Here is a 19,160-nt window from a genome sequence, read left to right on the forward strand (position 1 = left end):
ACATTCTGTTTTGTTGCAAGTCATATTTATGCAGTGCAATCCTTTTTTCCCACCTCTGTGACAGCAATAAGGCATCTCAAATTCTAAGGCTCATTGTTTAGGTAAAGAATCCAGTTCAGGATAGTTTACAGTACACCTAATGACACGTAACAGTTTCAACAAGCTGGAAAGTTACATTCCTCCTTGTTTGCTCCCACCAAACAGTGAAGTTTTTATTTTGCTTTACAGTGGAACATTTAGTTTTCTGTGTATTGTAACTCAACTGAGTGTGTTGCCAGCAGTGTAATTTAAACTATCTGCTGATGTCCGTCAATGATCATCAGGTGTAAGTAGGGGGACCAGATGTCCCAATTTTATAAGGACAGTCCCAATTTTTGGGTCTTTTTCTTATAGAGGCTCCCATTATCCCCCAGCCCCTGTCCCGATTTTTCACACTTGCTGTCTGGTCACCCTAGGTGTAAGCCATAGAGTCAGTTAAGCAATTTTCTGTTATTCTTCTGGCTTTTTGTTGGGAATAATTATTACTGCAAAAAGCACCAAGAATACTACATGTTGTGTATTAAAAAGCATAGATGGATAGAAGAGAGAACATAGGGCAGAGAGGCGAGATGGTCCAGTGGCTAAGGCCTACCCTAGGACTCTGCAGATGTGTGTTCAATTCCCTGCTCCACTATAGACTTCTTCTATAACCTTGAGCAAGTCACTTGGGCCTAGCTCCTCAGAGGTATTAAGGCACCTCACTCGTTAATTTCAATAAGTTCATTTCCTTTGAGGATGTAGGCCTTAGTTCCTCACCTATAAAATGGGGATAATAGCACTTCCCTTTGCCACAGGAGCATTGTGAGGTGCTCAACTCTAGGGTAATGAGGGACATACAAGTATCATAAAAGGGAAATAGTAATGGGATATAGCACCTTTCACTTCTAAATTACCATTTCAAATCAGCACAGGTAAGCAATGAGTAAAAGTTGTTACCAGCTGAAGGCTATTCAGTGGCCTCCATGAATTGAATTTTGTTGTCTTGGATCATTTGGTGCTGGATGGGCATTCACATCAAGCCCTGTGTCTGCAGTCTCAGCAGACAGAGTAAGGGGCTGAACAGCTGCATAACCCAAATTCTTTTCTCATCCCTAGAGTTTGTCCTTCCAGGTCAGAGGTGAGGCAGAGTAGTGCAGCAGTATAGTAAACCTTGTTCTGTAGCTACCAGTGCACTATTTGCTTTGTGGATTAATAGAAGTTTTCAGCATCCAGGACTGCAAAAAGCAGAACCATTCATGAGATTTGTGTTCAGCTATTAAAAAACAAACAAACAAAAACCACACCAAGATTTAAAAAGGGTGTTTGGCAAGTATTTTCACAAGCCAAATAGATACTGTGTTCAGTATTCTCACCCAATTCATTCCTGGTGCTAGGGCCTACCGCAAGTTTCTCTACACCACTTAAGCCTAGCATGAAGCTGCATGGGTATGCTGAGCAGCAGAATGGGGTAACTATGCACCTGCTACATGCCATGGAACTGGTATCTGTGCTGGCCCAGATTCTGAGATTCCAAGGCCACAAGGGATTATGATCTAGTCTGGCCTCATGTATAACACAGGCCATAGAACTTCCCAAAAATAATTGCTAGAGTGTATCTTTTAGAAAAACATCCAATCTTGATTTAAAAATTGTCAGTGATGGAGAATCCACCACAATCTTTGATACATTGTTCCACTGGTTCATTACCTTCACTGTTAAAAATATACAGCTTATTTCCCATTTGAATTTGTCTAGCTTCAACTTCCAGCCATTGGATCATGTTACACCTTTCTCTGCTAGACTGAAGAGCCCATTATTACATATTGGGTCCCCACATAGACACTTATAGACCATAATCAAGTCACCCCTTAACTTTCTCTTTGGTAATCTAAATAGATTGAGTTCTGTCTCTACAAGGCATGTTTTCTAATCCTTTAGTCATTCTTGTGCCTCTTCTCTGAAACCTCTCCAAATTATCAATATACTTCTTAGATTGTGGGCGCCAGAACTGGACTCAATATTCCAGCAGCAATCATACCAGTGCTAAATACAGAGGTAAAATAACCTCACTACTCCTACTTGAGCTTCCCCTATTTATATATCTAAGGATTACATTAGCTCTTTTGGCCATAGCATCACACTGGGAGCTCATGTTCAGATGTTTATCCACCATTCCCCTCCCCACACCAACTCTTACATAATCACTGCTTCCCAAAATAGAGTCCCCATCCTGTAAGTATGAACTACATACTGTGTTCCTAGATTTATATAGTTACATTTAGTCATATTAAAATGCATATTGTTTGCTTGCATCCATCTTATCAAGTAATCCAGATTGCACTGTTCTCTTCATTATTTATCACTCCTCCAAATTTTGGGTTATCTGCAACCTGTATCAGTGATGATTTTGTGTTTTCTTACAGTCATTGATAAAAATGTTAAACAGCATAGGGCCAAGAACTGATCCCTGCGGGGTTCCACTAGAAACACTTCCACTCAATGATTCCTCATTTACTATTATATTTTGAGTCCTCTCACAGTTAGCAAGCTTTTAATCCATTTAATGTCCACCATTGTAATTTTAATATTGTTCTAGTTTTTTAATCAAAATGTTGTGCAGTACCAAGTCAAATACCTTACAGAAGTCTAAGTATCCACACTATTACCTTTATCAACCAAACTTCTAATCTCATAAAAAAAGAGATATCAAGTTAGTTTGACAGGATCACTTTTGTATAAACCCATGTTGATTGGCATTAATTATATTACCCTCCTTTTATTCTTTATTAGAATTCCATAACAGTCACTCCATTATCTTGCTCAGGATCAATCTCTGTCTGACAAGCCTATAATTACCAGGTCATCCAGTTTATCTTTTAAAAACATTAGCTTTCTTCCAATCTTCTGGAACTTCCTCAGTGTTCCAAGCCTTATTGAAAAGCAACATTAATGGTCCAGTGAGCTCCTCAGCCAGCTCTTTTAATACTCATGGATTCAAGTTATCTGGACCTGCTGATTTAACATGTCCAACTTTAGTAGCTGCTGTTTAACATCCTCCTGAGACATTAGCAGAATTGAAAGAGTGTTACCATATGTTATGACTACATCATCTGCTTTTCCAAAATGCAGAACAGAAATATTTATTGAACACTTCTGCCTTTTCTGCTTATTATTGATAATTCCTACCATTTCTATCTAGAAATGGAACAATACCACCGTTAGGATTCTTTTTGTTCCTAATGTACTTAAACTCCCCCTTACTATCTTTGACTTAGCCTATATGGGACCAATGCAGAAAGTCAATTTGCAAGTGAGATGGTGTTATGTAGGACAATTGAAGGAACTGCGGATCTGCATTTATGCTGATCCAGTGGCCCCCCCATGTTCTTCACAACTGGTCTTGGATTAGAGGGGTGAATTTCATTCCCTCTGCATAGAACTCAAATATTCAGGGTTTATGCTAGTAGGCCAAATTCCCTCCTGTGTGAGATGAGAGTTGGGAAAGCCTGCTAGCTGCAGAAGAAGCAAAGTATACTATAAAGTGAAAGGTTCACATGATACACAACTCTGTAGTAGCTTCACAGTCACTGGTAACAGTGGGAAAACATCTTGGAAGTGAGTAGCCAGTGCTTTCACCACAGGGACTGCAATCTATAATGCTACACAGAAGCGGTGAACACTGCCTTTGTCTGCAGTTGCAGCTGATGTCCCTCTCTCAATCTCCTGCTGACTTGGAGAGAAGGTAATGGTATTGGATAGCAGTCATTTTGGAAAGGGAGAAGAATTGAGGATCAAAAGCCAAAGCAGAGCTCATGAGTATCTGGCATGGGTCTCTGCTGGATCTCCCTGCTAATTCTAATCACATCAAGAAGGGTATGGAAAAGAACAAAATTCTGGCCCTTCAGCAGAATTTCAGGGTGTTGTTTGGTGCATTGGTTGACTCATTTTGAAATAACCATATGCAAATAACTATATATTTGGGGGTTAGCAAAAGAGGTTATTAAAAAATAGAGACTTTAATAGATCAAATTTTCATCATTAGGGCACATAAATTGCAAATACAAAGTCTGTTTGTGTATTTGTTTAAGCAAACATGAACCTGCACACAAATAGGGTCTCTTACATGCAATCATTGCTTTCAAGAGAACACGTACAGGTTTTACATACACAATGATTTTGAGCATAAAATATGCAGGTGCAATCTAAACACCCACATTTGAAAAGTTGATCTTACTAATATTATTAAAAACAAAATTACAAGTTGTCCTTTGCCCAGTACTTATGGTCCTGCAGACTCAGAATATGTATGAGATTAGTCCACAGACTAAATGCTGCATTTGAAATAATCTTTTGTTTTGTTCCTAATATATACATTGATTAACCTCTTCCCAGTAGCCACAGAGGCAAACAACAATTTATGTAATTTTTTTTCCTTAGTGTCAGGAAATTCTTCCCATTAACAAGATATGCTAGACAGTAGAATAATCTCCCAAGTGAAGTAGGGGAAGGTCCATCACTTGAGACACTTAAAACTGGACTAAAAATAGCACTAAATAAAATATAGATAACAATCAGCTGTTGGCAAGGATGGACTATATATGAACTAATCGGTCTCGTCATCTCTGACTTCTAAGATGCTATGACTTACTATAGAGTACTGCAATAATTGCTCTCGTACCCTTTAACTCTTATGAAACAATAGGGACTATACTTATCAAATTCTGATTTTGCTGCCATGATATATTATTCTTTCTGAACCCTTAAAAATTTTTACCTTCTATAAGATATTAGATGTCACTCTTACCTACATTATTTTAAGTACACAGATCTCTAATTTTAATTAGAGAGACAAGATGGGTGAAGTAGTATCTTTTATGGGACCTCACTCACCTTGTCTCCTAATATCCTGGGACCAACACTAATTTTAATTGTCTTTTCTAATTACAACAATTAATAAGATAAAACCTATTTGCACAGATGCAGAAAGCAAGATTATATTTTTGTAAGAAATTCATTTTTTCTAGTTACTTTATTATCCTTATAACTATACACGACTAATTTAGCCCAGTGTTTCTGGTGCTCTCCCAGATTAGCTTGGAGTATACTGTATATGTTAAAAAGGAGGGGGAATAGAGGGGAACCACCATCTGAAACTCATTAATCAATTAGAATTTTTAAGGGCTTACATCAAAATGTGATCTAGACTGATAAAGTAAACTCTGATTCACAAGAAGCTTTTGTCCCTTGTGTTATGAACATACAGAATACAAATGTGCACTGTACTTAAAATGTGTATCTGGAACCTAGCACAAGATTGTATATTGATATTTTGAACTTATCAGACCCTTGGTTTGAAGCCAGCAACAAATTAACTTTTTTAAAAAAATTCTAGGTTACTGAAAGCCTAGGAATTTCCAGTACTGTTTTTACCACAGACAACATTGCTGTCTTGCTAAATGTCTGTTCAACCAAAAGGAAAGCAGGAATGTTGTTTGCCTCTCTCTCACACATAATAACAAAACTTTAGGAATGTTCGATATTAACTTTGCCATAAAATGATACGTTCTAGGTAATGATTCTGATTCTTAAGGCAGACAAAAATTCTGATAGTTGACTTGCAGGACTGCAGGGTCTAGCCCTTACTCCTCATTTTTCTACTTGCCTAATCAAAATGATTGTTAAAAAAAATTGTACAGAAAGGTCAAATCTAAATCTTAGTCTCCATTAGTTAAAGAAGTGATAATATGTATTACAGATGGCAAATTTTAATAGGTGTTTGCCTGATGAGTTTAATTATTTTTTAAAAATGCCTGCAGAATCATGACAGGTTTCAGAGTAGCAGCCCTGTTAGTCTGTATCCACAAAAAGAACAGGAGTACTTGTTATCTCTAAGGTGCCACAAGTACTCCTGTTCTTTTTGCAGAATAATGTGGGTTTCTTGCCAATAATCAGCAGCTCCTATGACTTTGCATTTCTTTCTTAAATGTTGCTAGGCCTGCTCCTGCTCCCATGAAATCAATGGCCAAGCTTAAAATGACTAATATGGGAGCAGGACAGGTGCCCCTAATGTTAAGCCTGTCTCCTTTCTGATCAAATTATAATGAGAACAGATGTAATTTTTTTTTTCAAAAGCCCCTAAGTGATTCAGGGGCCGAGGTCCCACTGAAAGTCAAGAAGAGCTGGGTGGCTGGAAGGAATGCTAGTTCCCCACTGCCTCACCTCCTTCATCACGGTTTGGCTGAGGTTCCAACCTGGGTTCCACAATGTAATTCTCATCAGATGGCCGATTGTACCATATGAAATGAATTTAGAAATGTCAGCTAATTTCCTATTAAATCACAATCCACATCACAAAATCATTACACTTGGCACAGCCTCGGCTCGGCAGCGAAGAAGCAATCCAAGCTTTAACGTGCGTGGAGACTAAAAGAAAAGTACCTTCCCCACCCCACCCCCCGCAATTTCAAAGAAATGTCAGACGTGCTCCGGGGCTGGCCGAGAGGAAGGCTGCCCCAGATACAAGCAAAGAATGCTCTCAGTCCCTTTACCTTTCACACGCAGCCAGAGCAAGCCATACTGCTAGGCGATCGCCCTGCTGCCCAGCATGGCTGCAGTAAGGGGAGAGCATTCCTCGAACAGGAATGGATCGTTTCTAAAAACAATATGAACCAGAAGATCCCAGCATAAAAGGCAAAGCCTGCCCTCCCTTCTGCTGCTTGTGTTTATTGCGTGAGAAAGAAGGCAAAGGAAAAGAGCTCGGTTTAGAATTAGTGCTGTCCTGCCAGCCCTTGGGGGGGGGGGGGTCAAGATCGCCCTAATTCCAGTGGCCCAGCTCTGTGGGCAGTGATGACACTATAGCTTGCCCGCAGTCCACCAAACACTTGCTCCTTCGTTTGATGCAGAGATATATTTCCACTGGACAGGGCTGTCATATATAAACAACCTACCTTTCCCTTTTCTTCCAACCATAGTACTCGAGGGCTGGTGAATGGGGTAAGACCAGACACATAGCAGAGAAGGGTCCCGAATGGTGCGCTAGAAATTTACAAGATTTTCATGCAACTAAGGCAAAAAATATTCTCCTCCTGGGATCATTCTGAATATTTTGTTGCCCAACACTCACCCCTAGCCCGAACCCAAGTAAGTGAGCATCTCACCGTCTGATCCATACTATTCTGGGTGGTAAGTATTATTTTGCTCTCTTCGGGGCCCATGCATATACACCCGGACCGATGGCTTTGCCGCGGGTGTGCATAACACAGCCTCCCAAGTCCGGCTCATTAAAGGAGAGATAATGCAAACATTCATGGAAGGTTTATCTGCATTCAAAAGCGTTCGTGTTAGTCGCGCGGAGAGGAGACACCCTGGCAAGCTCTGAACTGGTAATAATGATTCTCAAATCATTAACGTCCCGTCCCCACTTTACCGCCGTGACACTTTCAAACTCCGGATCGTCAAAGGGGGGGGGGGGGCGGGAATTGCTTCCTCAATGAATAGGCAAACGAAAGATTTTTACCTGTGCAGGAGCGCACCGATTGCAATTTGCAAACTTCCTAAGCCCAGCTCTCCCCGTCCCTTCCCTACCTCTCTGCTGCAGCGCTCTAAGCAGTTATCCCTGCTGTATCCCCATTAATCACTGACTCGCAAACTCTTTGGACGTGAGAGTTCTTGCAATTTCAAGATTAGAGGAAGAAAACAAAAGAAACCCCGCTCTAAGATGACAGGCTGAAGGGAAATAATCGTTTTCTTGCTTAAATCCCCCGACCCCTTTCTCTCTCCGTTCAAATGCAACCGTGAAACAAAAAACCAAATCAAACACATTTTAAAGGAGCCCGGGCTCTGACTTCTGTAAATCCAGCCAAATGCCTGCACAAACTGCAGTAGCAGTCAGCAGAGCTCTCTTCCCTCGTTAGCCATTTATTAGTGGCCAGCATGCCTCACCCCGCACTCCTTAACCGCTTGCTTGGAAGAAATCTCACTCACTTTCTTTTTGCAATGCCACAAAGCCCTTCTCCTCCTGCAGCCCGTCCTGTTCTCCCAGCCTCAGCACACCACCACCACCAGCAGCAGCACTGCCACTCTTCATACTTCTGATCTCTCCACTTGGTGCTCTCTTTGGGAAATCTCCCCCCCCCCCCCCAGAAACAGATTTCCTACATTTCATCAGTCCACATAGACTGAACGGAAGTTAAATGCTTACTTTTTCTGGGGGACGGCAAGCGCAATTGACACTGAATTACCCTTGAAACTCTGAGATATTGTATTACAAGCCCTTGGCAGGAACTTGGCGCTTAGGTCCAAAGTTCCTTTTATTATTATTCCCCTTCCAAAACTGTGTTGGGGGGAGGGGGATCCCATATTTTAAGCTTAAACTTTTTTTTTCACAAAAATTGCCTTCTAAGATTTTTTTTAGCACTTTCTAGCACCATTTTATATTATAACCCGTTTGATTTTGCTGCCCAAGATGACATAATTTCAGCTTTATCTCTTGTGGTCATTGTGTATTTGATAGTGAGCGTTAATTACACTTTTCCCAACAAGATTTCATGCTCTTCTATAATTAATTTAAAATAGATACATTAATAACTCAATGTTACACTTTTAAAAGATCTACTAATTGGTGAGGTGTTTTGTTTGGAAAGCTGTTTAAATACCCACCTCACTTTTATTGCATTCGGTATATTTCAATGTTATGATAAATGTCAGAGAGTGTTCCCCAACTGTTGTTTATTAGTCCATTTTTTGTATCTGCAGAGAAGCCCTTTCATGAATTCAATAGAGGGAAACAGATGTTCAAACTTCTGCTTCTCCTTGTGAATGGATGGAGATTATTGTCTTGTTGATTTTCCTAATGGCATCATGTTATCACTTTCCATAAGAAAGCCCCAGATGAACAGCACACGATTATTTTTCTTTTATAACGCTACTTAATAGCTCTACCCAATGCACATTATGAACCACTATACTGAAATGGAATTGTCTTAATCAGTCAGTGTGGAGAGATACAGCTCATACTGACCCTTATTTCTCAGTAATGCAATTTTTTTCACTGGGATCAGTTGGAAAACCTGATTTGCATAATTAATGCATGGTTATTTCTCAATACTATATGTCAGCAAATTACTGTACTCTGATTATTAACCAATCAGCTGATCAGTAAGTGGAAGCTTTATGTAAATGTATGTATCCTGACAGGCTATTCTAAATCTCACTGGTTTGATCAGCTATTACCTGCTCAGCTGGGTTTTTTTCATCAAAGCACTGAGACTCCATGATGAAGTACATAACTATGAAAAGGAGTACTTGTGGCACCTTAGAGACCAACAAATTTATTTGAGCATAAGTTTTCGTGAGCTACAGACCCATCTTGTAAGTATCTGCACATCACTAACTAAACTCCTCAAGTCCTGGCTCAGCATTTACAGTGTAAAACTTGGGATGGATGTTCTTCTCTGTTTAGTCCAAGATCCTGGTCAGGAACATAGAGGGATAGCTCCAAAACTGTGCATAGCCCTCAAAACTCCACACTTTTATGCCCAGGAAAAGATTAACAGAACAAATACTGAATTAAAATAAAAATCTGACGAAAAGTAAAGTGAAGTTAAACACTTCATGTGACCTTGAGAAACAATCTTTTAAAGGATAATGAACAACATTTATATTCCATATCAATTCAGTCTTGAGCTGAGAAGGAACTTTCCAGTACCACTGTATTCCTGAAGGACCTGCTGTCATCTAATACAAAACTTTAAAAACATTCCATTTAGAAAATGTTCTGTATCTCTAGTTGAGTCTTCCATGCCTGCATTATCCTCAAAGCACATGACTTCCCACTATATTTAGGAGAAATCCTACACATGGACTCAAGCTCTGAGCCTACTCCAGATTTTAAATGATTAAAAAGCCAAATGCACATTTGTATACATGACTATGAAAAGATTCAAAAAGGTAGTGTAAAGGCTTTCTAGCCAGAATTAAATGTGGACACCTCCTTCATATGGAGAGCGTATACCAAACATTCCAAGATCTGCAACTGGTAGCAGTGGTCCTGGAACTAGGGGTGCTGCTGCACTCCCTGGCTTGAAGTAGTAATAACTAACACTAAATACATGGTTTCCATGATCAGCACCCCCCACTATAAAAATTGTTCCAGCACCCGATTGGTAATAAAGGATGATTCATTCTCATAGAGCTTTGATGATATTTAATCTTTTTATACTTTTGTTTTAGTTGCTGTGATTACTCATCATCACTTGGAAAAGAATTGTCAAATGCTAGAAGGGGAATATGCAACATACTGTACAAAGTTAAAATCCACAACACCTGTACAATTTAGATTAAACCCTACCTAAGGAGGACTGGTTGGAACAGACTACCAAGCATGCATCTGAAATCAACATTATACATATACTTTGGAGCCATCGGTAGTGATACCATAATTACGAGTGCATTGAGATTTGTATTTAAAGGTCAGAACTAAAATCTCTGTTTCCTACTTTAATAACTGAATTTAGAGTCTAAATTTAACACAGTATCTTGTCAAAGAATCATTGAATTTTCTGTGTAAGTTTATGTTAACTTGTTAACTTTTTCAGAGGAAACATAAAAATGCTCCCCTTTTGAAATTTTGTCCTGTTTTCTTCACATTTCCTTGGTTCCTTCTAGCTGAACAACCATAGTCCCACAAAACATTCAACTTTATGCACTCATTCTGGTAACATCCAGACACAGACCACCACCAAAGGAACCTGGGGGATAAGTGGACATTGAATGGAGGGGCAACTATGTGGAGGGGGTATCAGAGTGAAGAGGGCTTGGGGAGGCCTGAGGAGAAAGCAGCTTGTGAGGGGATGCTGTGGTTCCGCACAAAGTCTTAGTCAATGCATACTCAATTTCAATTATTGCTATTCTGTGTCAAAATTACTACCACATTTAGTACTATACATGGCCATTCACATAACTTTAAGAATCGGAAGAGTGACATTACCTCTGATTATGACATTGGTGACACCACCACTTAAATAGTGGATCCAGTTCTGTTGTCCACATTTTTAAGAGGATGTTGAAAAATTGGAAAAGATTCAGAGAAGAGTTATAAAAATGATTTGTGGTCTAGAAGACATGCCTTATATGCCTCTAAAGTAGTTCTAACAATTAAATTTAGGAAAAAAGAAGGTTAAGAGATTACATGATCATGGTCTATAATTATCTGCACATGGAAAAGGTATATATACTAGAGGCTCTAACGGCTGGAAGTTGGAGTCAGCAAAGTTCAAACTGGAAATAAGATACAAATCTGAAGTGTGTGTGTGTGTGGGGGGGGGGGGGTAATTAATAAGACACCAAAAGCTGTGATAAGTTTTCCATCATGTGGAGTCTTTACATCAAAATTGGATTTTTTCCCTCTAAAATAAAAGCTTTATCTCAATCAGTGGTTATTTATCTTGATGGGGGGATTGTTAAGTGAAGTTCTATGGCCTGTGTTATGCAGGAGGTCCCATCTGGTCATATGAGAATTCAGCATCCATGCTATAGTGTCAGATGCCCCAATGTTTATATCTTCATTAAATAGAGTAGAGGAATGAACAGATTGAGGGCAGTATGTGTCATCTCTGTGTTTGGCAGCTTGAAGAAGAGACATAAATATTCTGAAAATGGGCAAACTTTCAAAAGAATTCAGTCACGCTTGAAAGTAACAACTGGATTTATCATTTCAACTGTCATCAAAATTAGGCATGCCAGAAGTTAACATTGTCTTTATAAACCCATTGCACATGTTGATTTCATAAGCATTTATCAATTCTGCACTAAAATTCACATTTTTATGAATAACATCTACAAACGATTTTGACACTGCAAGGAAATATGATTTACTTCTTATTGTGTAAACTTGCTTTACCACAAACATTTTCTGTAAGTATAGTTTACACATCATTTATAACTACTTCAAAAAATGTTCATAAAGTTTTATTGCTATCTGTCACAATTGTGAATTCATTGCTATAGAACACAGTCTGAGTAAAAATACCAAATGACATTGTGTTGACAACCGCAAATCTAAATAATAATAAATTGGTTCATCTTTATCATAGACTTGATGTATTCATTAAGGAATCACTACTCATGATGATGCTCTTATGTAACCTCCCCTAATAAAGAAAAGAGACTGCTGATCTGTATCTGGCTAGATATGTACAACATTCTGTCCAGGATGGTGAAAAATGGATGCTTACCACAATAATCTATGACATTATCACTTCTAGAATTGGATCAAAATAATTGTAAAGGTACCATAGCTCCTACAACCATTCAACAATAAGAAAAACCTTATCTGCACAGATTACTACCGTTGTTTTTTAACATGCTCACTAGTTTGCTACGTGCTTCACAAAACATACAGAAGACACTGTTCCTGCTCATAAGATTTTATAATCTAAAGGTCAGATTCTGCCACTCTTACTCACACTGAGTAGCAACTTATTCCACCAGCATCCCCAATAAATTCAATGGGGCTACTTATTACAGTGAAATACTACTCAACATAACTAAGGGTGTCAGAATCTATCCACTATGGACACAAAAAGCAACGGGGAGGGGGAGGTAACAGGAGGACAAGAGTTCAACAGCAATGTTGTTTAGTTGCTTAGAGGGTAATATGATTTTTGATGGGTTTTTAAGGTGTGACTGGGTTTGTATTTTTTTTTCATTTTAGTATGTTCTGAAACTATTCTTTTATTATAGAAATATAATTTTCTTATCCTATATTGTGACAGGGCAGCCATTTTTTGAGCAACCCCCATGACCAGGGGTCACTTTGAAGGTACCCTGCTCCTCCTAGCTCCCCCTTTAGGCCCCTTAAGCATGCCACAACATCTCTTTTGTGTTTAACAGCACCTCCACGTAGGTCTAGTTTAGTAAGATTCAAACAGTCTTCAGAGTCCTTAATAACAAATGGTTCAAACAGTCCTCAAAGAGTCCCAAAATATAAGGTCCATAACCATGGAACCATGAACACAAAAGTTCATACTTAGCCCTGGTTCTTCTGCCAAACACAGAGCTCTTCCACCTCCTCACTCTACTCCACCCAAAGGCATCACCTTAGCCCTTTCTAGCTGACACTTGGCTCTAGTTTCTTTCTGTTTCAGTGTCTCCTCCATTCTGAGGGAGGAGGCAGTCTATATATTGCTTTCCTTCAGAGAGCTCCTCTGTATCAGCTGGAAGAGAGGAGAGCCCTGCTTCACCCTCAACAGGGTTCCTCATCCAGGCCATTAAAGGAACAGTGTCCTGGGATTTTTCCCCCATCCAAATCCTAATTCCCTGGGACTGCTTCCTCTTATTGCTATCAGGCCATTTCCTGGGCCTTTGTCCAATCCAATTCCCTGGAACAGGGTCTTCTGGATCCTTCTACCCAAAAATGGCCCTATTATAAGTATTCTTTTGAGTCCTCTTCACTTTTCATATTCAAGCATTGCATTGATACTATGGGAGTTACTTATATGGACTGAAGTCAAAATAGACTCTAGACTAATGATTTTTAAGAAAGTACTTTCTGAGAATATTATGCATTAAACAGGACTTTCTTAGTTAACTACACTGAACGTTATGAACACACTGAAACACAGAAGATCTATTCTTGATGTTAAATTCCATCACAGAGCCAATGAAATATTTTAGGTTGAAAATAATAACATTTTTCCCTGTAATGCTAATCACATGATTTGTAACTAAGACATTTTTTGTACCGTGAGTGATTAGAAAGGAATGATGAGCTAGTTTTCCATAGGAGTTAACTGACCGATGCTGTGCCATGGAGCACATTTCACTGTCATGTTATACAAATAATCCACATGAAGATCTCTGCTTTTTAAAAAGTAAGCAATTGTTCCAGAACAAGGATAATGGAAAAACAATGAATTATTCAAAAAGAATGCAAATTTCTAACAACAGGTAATAGATTTACAACCCATTCTGCCTGACCACCTGCTCTCTTTTGATTGGTCATAATTCCACCTTCCTGCTTTTTCACTTTACCTTTCAATTCCTTCTTTCTTCAGACACAAATCTAGGTTTCTCTTAAACTCATTAATAACTCTTTGCTCCAATTTCTTCCCCAGCAACCTATTTCATGTGTTTATGAGCTCTTATGTGGAATTGTTCTTGCTGAGTATCCCTATATATAGTAATGTAGGACCCAATCCTGCCTCTAATGACATAAGTGGTAAAGCCTCCATTAAGATCAATGCAAGCTGCATTAAGCTTTAATTTTTAGATTATTTCCTCTAGTTTGTGACTCTTTCATCAGCACGAACATTCTGAGCTAAATTATAGGCCACTACCCCAATCTGGAAGAGCCATAACTAAGCATGGATGATTACGAATCTCCATTCTGGTAGCTGTGGATTTATCCCTGCGTCCTCACAACCTAAGCACCTCCATATGGCTATTGACACTTCGTGAGCTGGTTTACACTTATCAGAGACATTACTATATTTATAAGACTTTACTCAGTGTGGTAAAAATAAACAAGTAAATTTATTTAAACAGGCCAGTCAGCAATTCAAACCCTTCTTATACCTTTAGGGGCAAATGCGAAGCCGAGCACACACCAAGGATCTCACATGGATGTGTAGGGCATATGTGGAAGGGATGGGGATGTGTCTTCCCTCTAAGCTGCAAACTGATTGTGGAACCTTGATCTTTTCACACTGCCATGCGGGGGTTCCTGGAAGAGAGTTCCACACTATCTGCGGTAGTGCACACCCAGTTTGTATGTATGTATAGTTTCCCTACTTCCCTGCCGCCTTTGCACAGCAGAATTATGGCATTTCACTGCCAGGCTTCTACGGACATGGAGGCAGAATATGTCCCTTAATGAAGTCTGAGGAGAATTAGAAGTACTTTTATCTTTTCAGGTAGGTCTGTTTCTCTTTCTTTCTCTACTATTTTCTTTGTCCTCGCTTTCTTTCTGTTGCTTTTCATCTACCCTTTTTCTTTCTTCACCACACTCCAATCACCTTTATGCTGCTCTCCAGGTACACTTCACACTGATTTCTATTCATTTTTTCCTCTAGCTATTCCCAGTCTTCTCCTCAAAGACAAACTGCTGCCATCCAGTGTCTCCCCTCCCCCCATCTTCTTCTTTCTCCAACTGTTCAGCTCAAAGAGCCATTCCTAAACCTCAGAGAAGGCTCTGGTTCCAACAACCCTTTCTGTTCTTCTATTAAAGAGGCATCACGCAAAACATTCTGAATGGACATATCACTCTGTGTGTACCTTGTTACAGTGTCACATGAAACAGGTGGTTCTCCAGCTCATTTCATGAACATAAATGACTCTCATTACTTAGCAGCTTGGAGACTTAGGTTCTGTTCCCAGCTGGCCACTGATCTGTTGTGTGACTTTGAGCAAGTCATTTCACCCTTGTTTCAGTTGCTGTATCTGTAAAATATGCATAGTCATACTAACCCTCTTTTGTAAAGCAGTTTGACATTTAGGAATGAAAATCATTATATAATAGCCATGCATTATTATTAATTATTTATTAATTATAGTCTTCTTCCATTTACATAAGTGAGAAGTGATGGCCAGCACATCCCTCGGTCCACACTGCTTCCCGCAGCCCCCATTGGCCTGGAGCAGCAAATCACGGCCAGTGGGAGCTGTGATCTGCCGAACCTGCGGACGTGGAGGGTAAACAAACCAGCCCACCAAGGGGCTTACCCTGCCAGGCTGCCTGCCAAAGGTTGCCGATCCCTGATATATAGGATAGTATGCTGTGGTTAGAGCAGGAAAGTCAGGAAACCTGGGAATAACCCTGGCTCTGACAGCCACTTGCTGTCTTAACCAAACAGAAAACTCATGTGTGATCTTGGGAAAGTCATTTTAATTGATCTTCCACTTGCCTCAGCATCCCAATGTATAAAATGCTTGTTGTAGCCACTTCACAGGCGTGTTTGAGGCTTACTAAGTAGTATTTATGAAATACTTTGAGATTCTCAGATATAAATTAAAATAGATACTATTTAGTAATTCTCTCTTTTACTTTCTTCCAGCATCCCCCTTGCCATGAGGAATTTGCCATATTCCACAATCCCTTTTTTAAAATGGCTTCCTTTGGTGGAACTCCCCTAGATTTATTGCACTATTCCCTGAAATGTGGCACCCTAAACCTGTGGTTTTCAACCTTTCTTCATTTGTGGACCCTGAAAAATTTTCGAATGGAGGTGCAGACCCCTTTGGAAATCTTAGACATAGACTGTGGACCCCCAGAGGTCTGCGGACCACAGGTTGAAAACCACTGTTCTATGGTAATGACAACCTTTCACTGACCCCTTAGATATAGTCTGTGGACACTCAGGGTTCCATAGACCACAGGTTGAAAACCACTGCCCTAGATAAATGTATATGTAGCTGCTAATTAAAGCCATTCCATTATTAATTATTGTTATTATATTCATATTAAGCACAATAATATACTTTTGGTACTGTTGATTCAGATTTTATTTTTTAATCTTATAAATCATTACTCTGATTAAATATATTTCAGCACCCTATAGGATCTTTCTTTCTAGTGCCTCTTCATATTCCCCCTCACTGGCAATGGTTCTTTATTCTTGTGACAGTGAGTCATTCTGATGTCCATGTGTGGGGATTGTTTTGTTCAGCAGGTTTCTTGTTTGGTATGAATGCACAACATCTTTGCCAAATGCTCACTTTTGGTTTTCTTCTAGTAAGTGATTTGTCCCATCTCTGTTTATATTACACACTGTGCCTTAGGCATGTTTTCCTAATTAGAGCAGGCTGAGCCTTTCTTGCTTTCCTGGGGCTTGTCATAGGCTGAATTACAAACAGTGGTGAGACTAGTTACCCAATTCACTTCATTAATGACACATGCTGCTGAAGCACATTGAGAGACTATGAAAAGCTCAAATTTCAGACCAACCTTAAAACCAGACGCGCAAAACCAACAATGAGAAGAGAAAGCCATAGATAGTAAGCCAGAGCTTTATCCTTTGTAAATATTGTAGGCATTCTTGAAAATAAGACAGGGCAATCCTTAAATTTAGTATGTTGCACATTTTTTATTTGTCCTGGGACAATACACCATAACAACGAGTTTATAAAAATAATCAAATTAATAATTACCCTACCAGTTTGAATAAAAACCCTGTGCATAATTTCATACAGTGAATAGGTGAAAATCACTGGGATTTGCTCTTTATTGATAGTCAGACCAGATAATAGTGCTGTCATTACATAAATAAGTAACCAGTCTTCAAATGCTCCTTGTATAGTACATTTCTATGCTACCAGGGAATTTGAGGATCTTTGGACACAAGGCAGGACCTGAAAGGTAGCAGAATTTGAGGCATTCTGTGTATAATAGCCCAGTGCTTCATAAAGAAGAAGGAAAGCCTGAGATAATGTAAGTGAGAGTAAGCCCTGGTCTATACAACAAACTTATGTCCGTATAATTAATCGAGGTAGTTATATCGACTTAACCCCCAGTCCCAGTACACACAGTGCTATGCCAATTGGAGGGCTTCTCCTCTCAACATTGCTACTGCTGGGGAGGTGAAGTACCTACGCCAACAGGAGCAGCTCTTCTGTCAGCATAGGTAATGTCTTCACTAAGTGCTACCGTGCACTGGTGCAGCAGTGCCACTGCAGATTGTGAGTGTAGACAAGCCCTAAGGGAAGACATAAACATTTGTGAAGGACCTTTTGAACTCTGTGCCAAAGACTGTGTGTGAAATTATGAGTTACCTTGTAATGTTGTTCCTAACTGAAGAGAAGAAACAAAATGTATACAGCGAAATATGTAATGGTCTGGCTGGGCATGCCTGGTGATTCACATTTCTTGCCTTACCATTCTGGCTATAAAGCTAAGTCTAACTGGCCAATGATAAAATAATAAATTGAGCAGGGTGATCCACTATACCTGAGCCTTTCTTAAAAAAATAAATAATGAGAAACAAGAACAATAAAATAAAAATCAAGAGAGAAGATAGCAAGGTATGAAAAACTCTTTCACAAAGTGGAATGGTTATGGAAAACTAGAATAAATATGATCCCAGTGATTACGGGAGCACTTGAAGTGATCCCTACAGGTCTGAATGAGCAGCTCAAGAACACATGAGGAGTGAAAGACATCAGGATAAGTGACCTGCAGAAGACAGTGCTCTTAGGTACTGTGAGAATTTTAAGGAAGCTCAAAGGAGAACGAATGCATCTGAACATCTAAAATGCAGGAATTCTGTGAAGGATTTAACAAAACTGACTCCACAAACCTGTTGAGTTAGTTCATGTCAGGATTTATTGGCAATAGATTTTAGAAAGTAGCTTTCCCCTTTTTATGCTTAAAGATCGTATATGTTGTGAAACTATTAGTTTTGTTGTTTTAAAAAATTCCCATGATGTAACACCGAGGGATGATAATAATTACAGTACCTAGCATTTTTAATTCTCTAGATAAACCCTGATAATGCCCTGGGCCTGCTCCTCCTTTAATTATTCTGCTGTAAATCAGGAGCCATTTAATTGAAGCCAATGGATTTATGCCAGAGTAAAAATGGAGCAAGCAAGAGGAAAATCAGGCTCATCCTGTGTAGCTCAGGGAAAATACAGGTTTGAAACATGTTGAAAAAAAATGAAGTCTGGGCAGGACTTCAACTTTGTTAAGTTTTACTCTTCCCATTAGCAAACCAGGAGTTCAGAACAATTAATTAGGCTTTGAAAAACACAGGCAGTGATTTTCATATAGCTCAGACAGAATAGGCTGGATACTCTCAAAGAGTTCTTGACAGCTAAATAGTTACAGTGGGGGAGGTTTAGGTTGGATATTAGGAAAATCTTTTTTACTAGGAGAGTGGTGAAGCACTGGAATGTGTTACCTAGGGAGGTGGTGGAATCTCCTTCCTTAGAGCTTTTTAAGGTCAGGCTTGACAAAGCCCTAGCTGGGATGATTTAGTTGAGGATTAGGTCCTGCTTTGAGAAGGGGGTTGGACTAGATGACCTCCTGAGGTCCTTCCAACCCTGATATTCTATGATTCGAAGATTCTATGAACCTCTTTGGGGTCAAATTCAAATGCATACCAGGGGACAGGTTTATGGGCAATAATTCTGGTTTATGATACTTAATT

General features: G+C 39.4%; 1 protein-coding gene across 7 annotated transcripts in view; it reads right to left on the minus strand.

The window, feature by feature from the left end:
- Window positions 1-19,160, minus strand: part of GAS2 (growth arrest specific 2) — a 161,039-nt gene that overhangs the window by 131,521 nt on the left and 10,358 nt on the right. Inside the window, exons 1-2 of one of the 7 annotated variants that reach the window (XM_043516675.1) lie at window positions 8,002-8,158; window positions 7,176-7,294 (exon numbers count right to left, since the gene is read on the minus strand). The exons of 3 other annotated variants lie outside the window; for them this stretch is intronic. The gene's annotated coding sequence lies outside the window, so the exon portion shown is untranslated. Of the gene's footprint in view, window positions 1-975; window positions 1,235-7,175; window positions 7,295-8,001; window positions 8,159-19,160 lie in introns of those variants that run through there. 3 more of the 7 variants (XM_043516677.1, XM_038407866.2, XM_043516678.1) reach the window with 3 other exon arrangements.

Source organism: Dermochelys coriacea, chromosome 6 (assembly GCF_009764565.3).
Source record: "Dermochelys coriacea isolate rDerCor1 chromosome 6, rDerCor1.pri.v4, whole genome shotgun sequence".
In the NCBI taxonomy this organism is placed as follows: Eukaryota; Metazoa; Chordata; order Testudines; family Dermochelyidae; genus Dermochelys; species Dermochelys coriacea.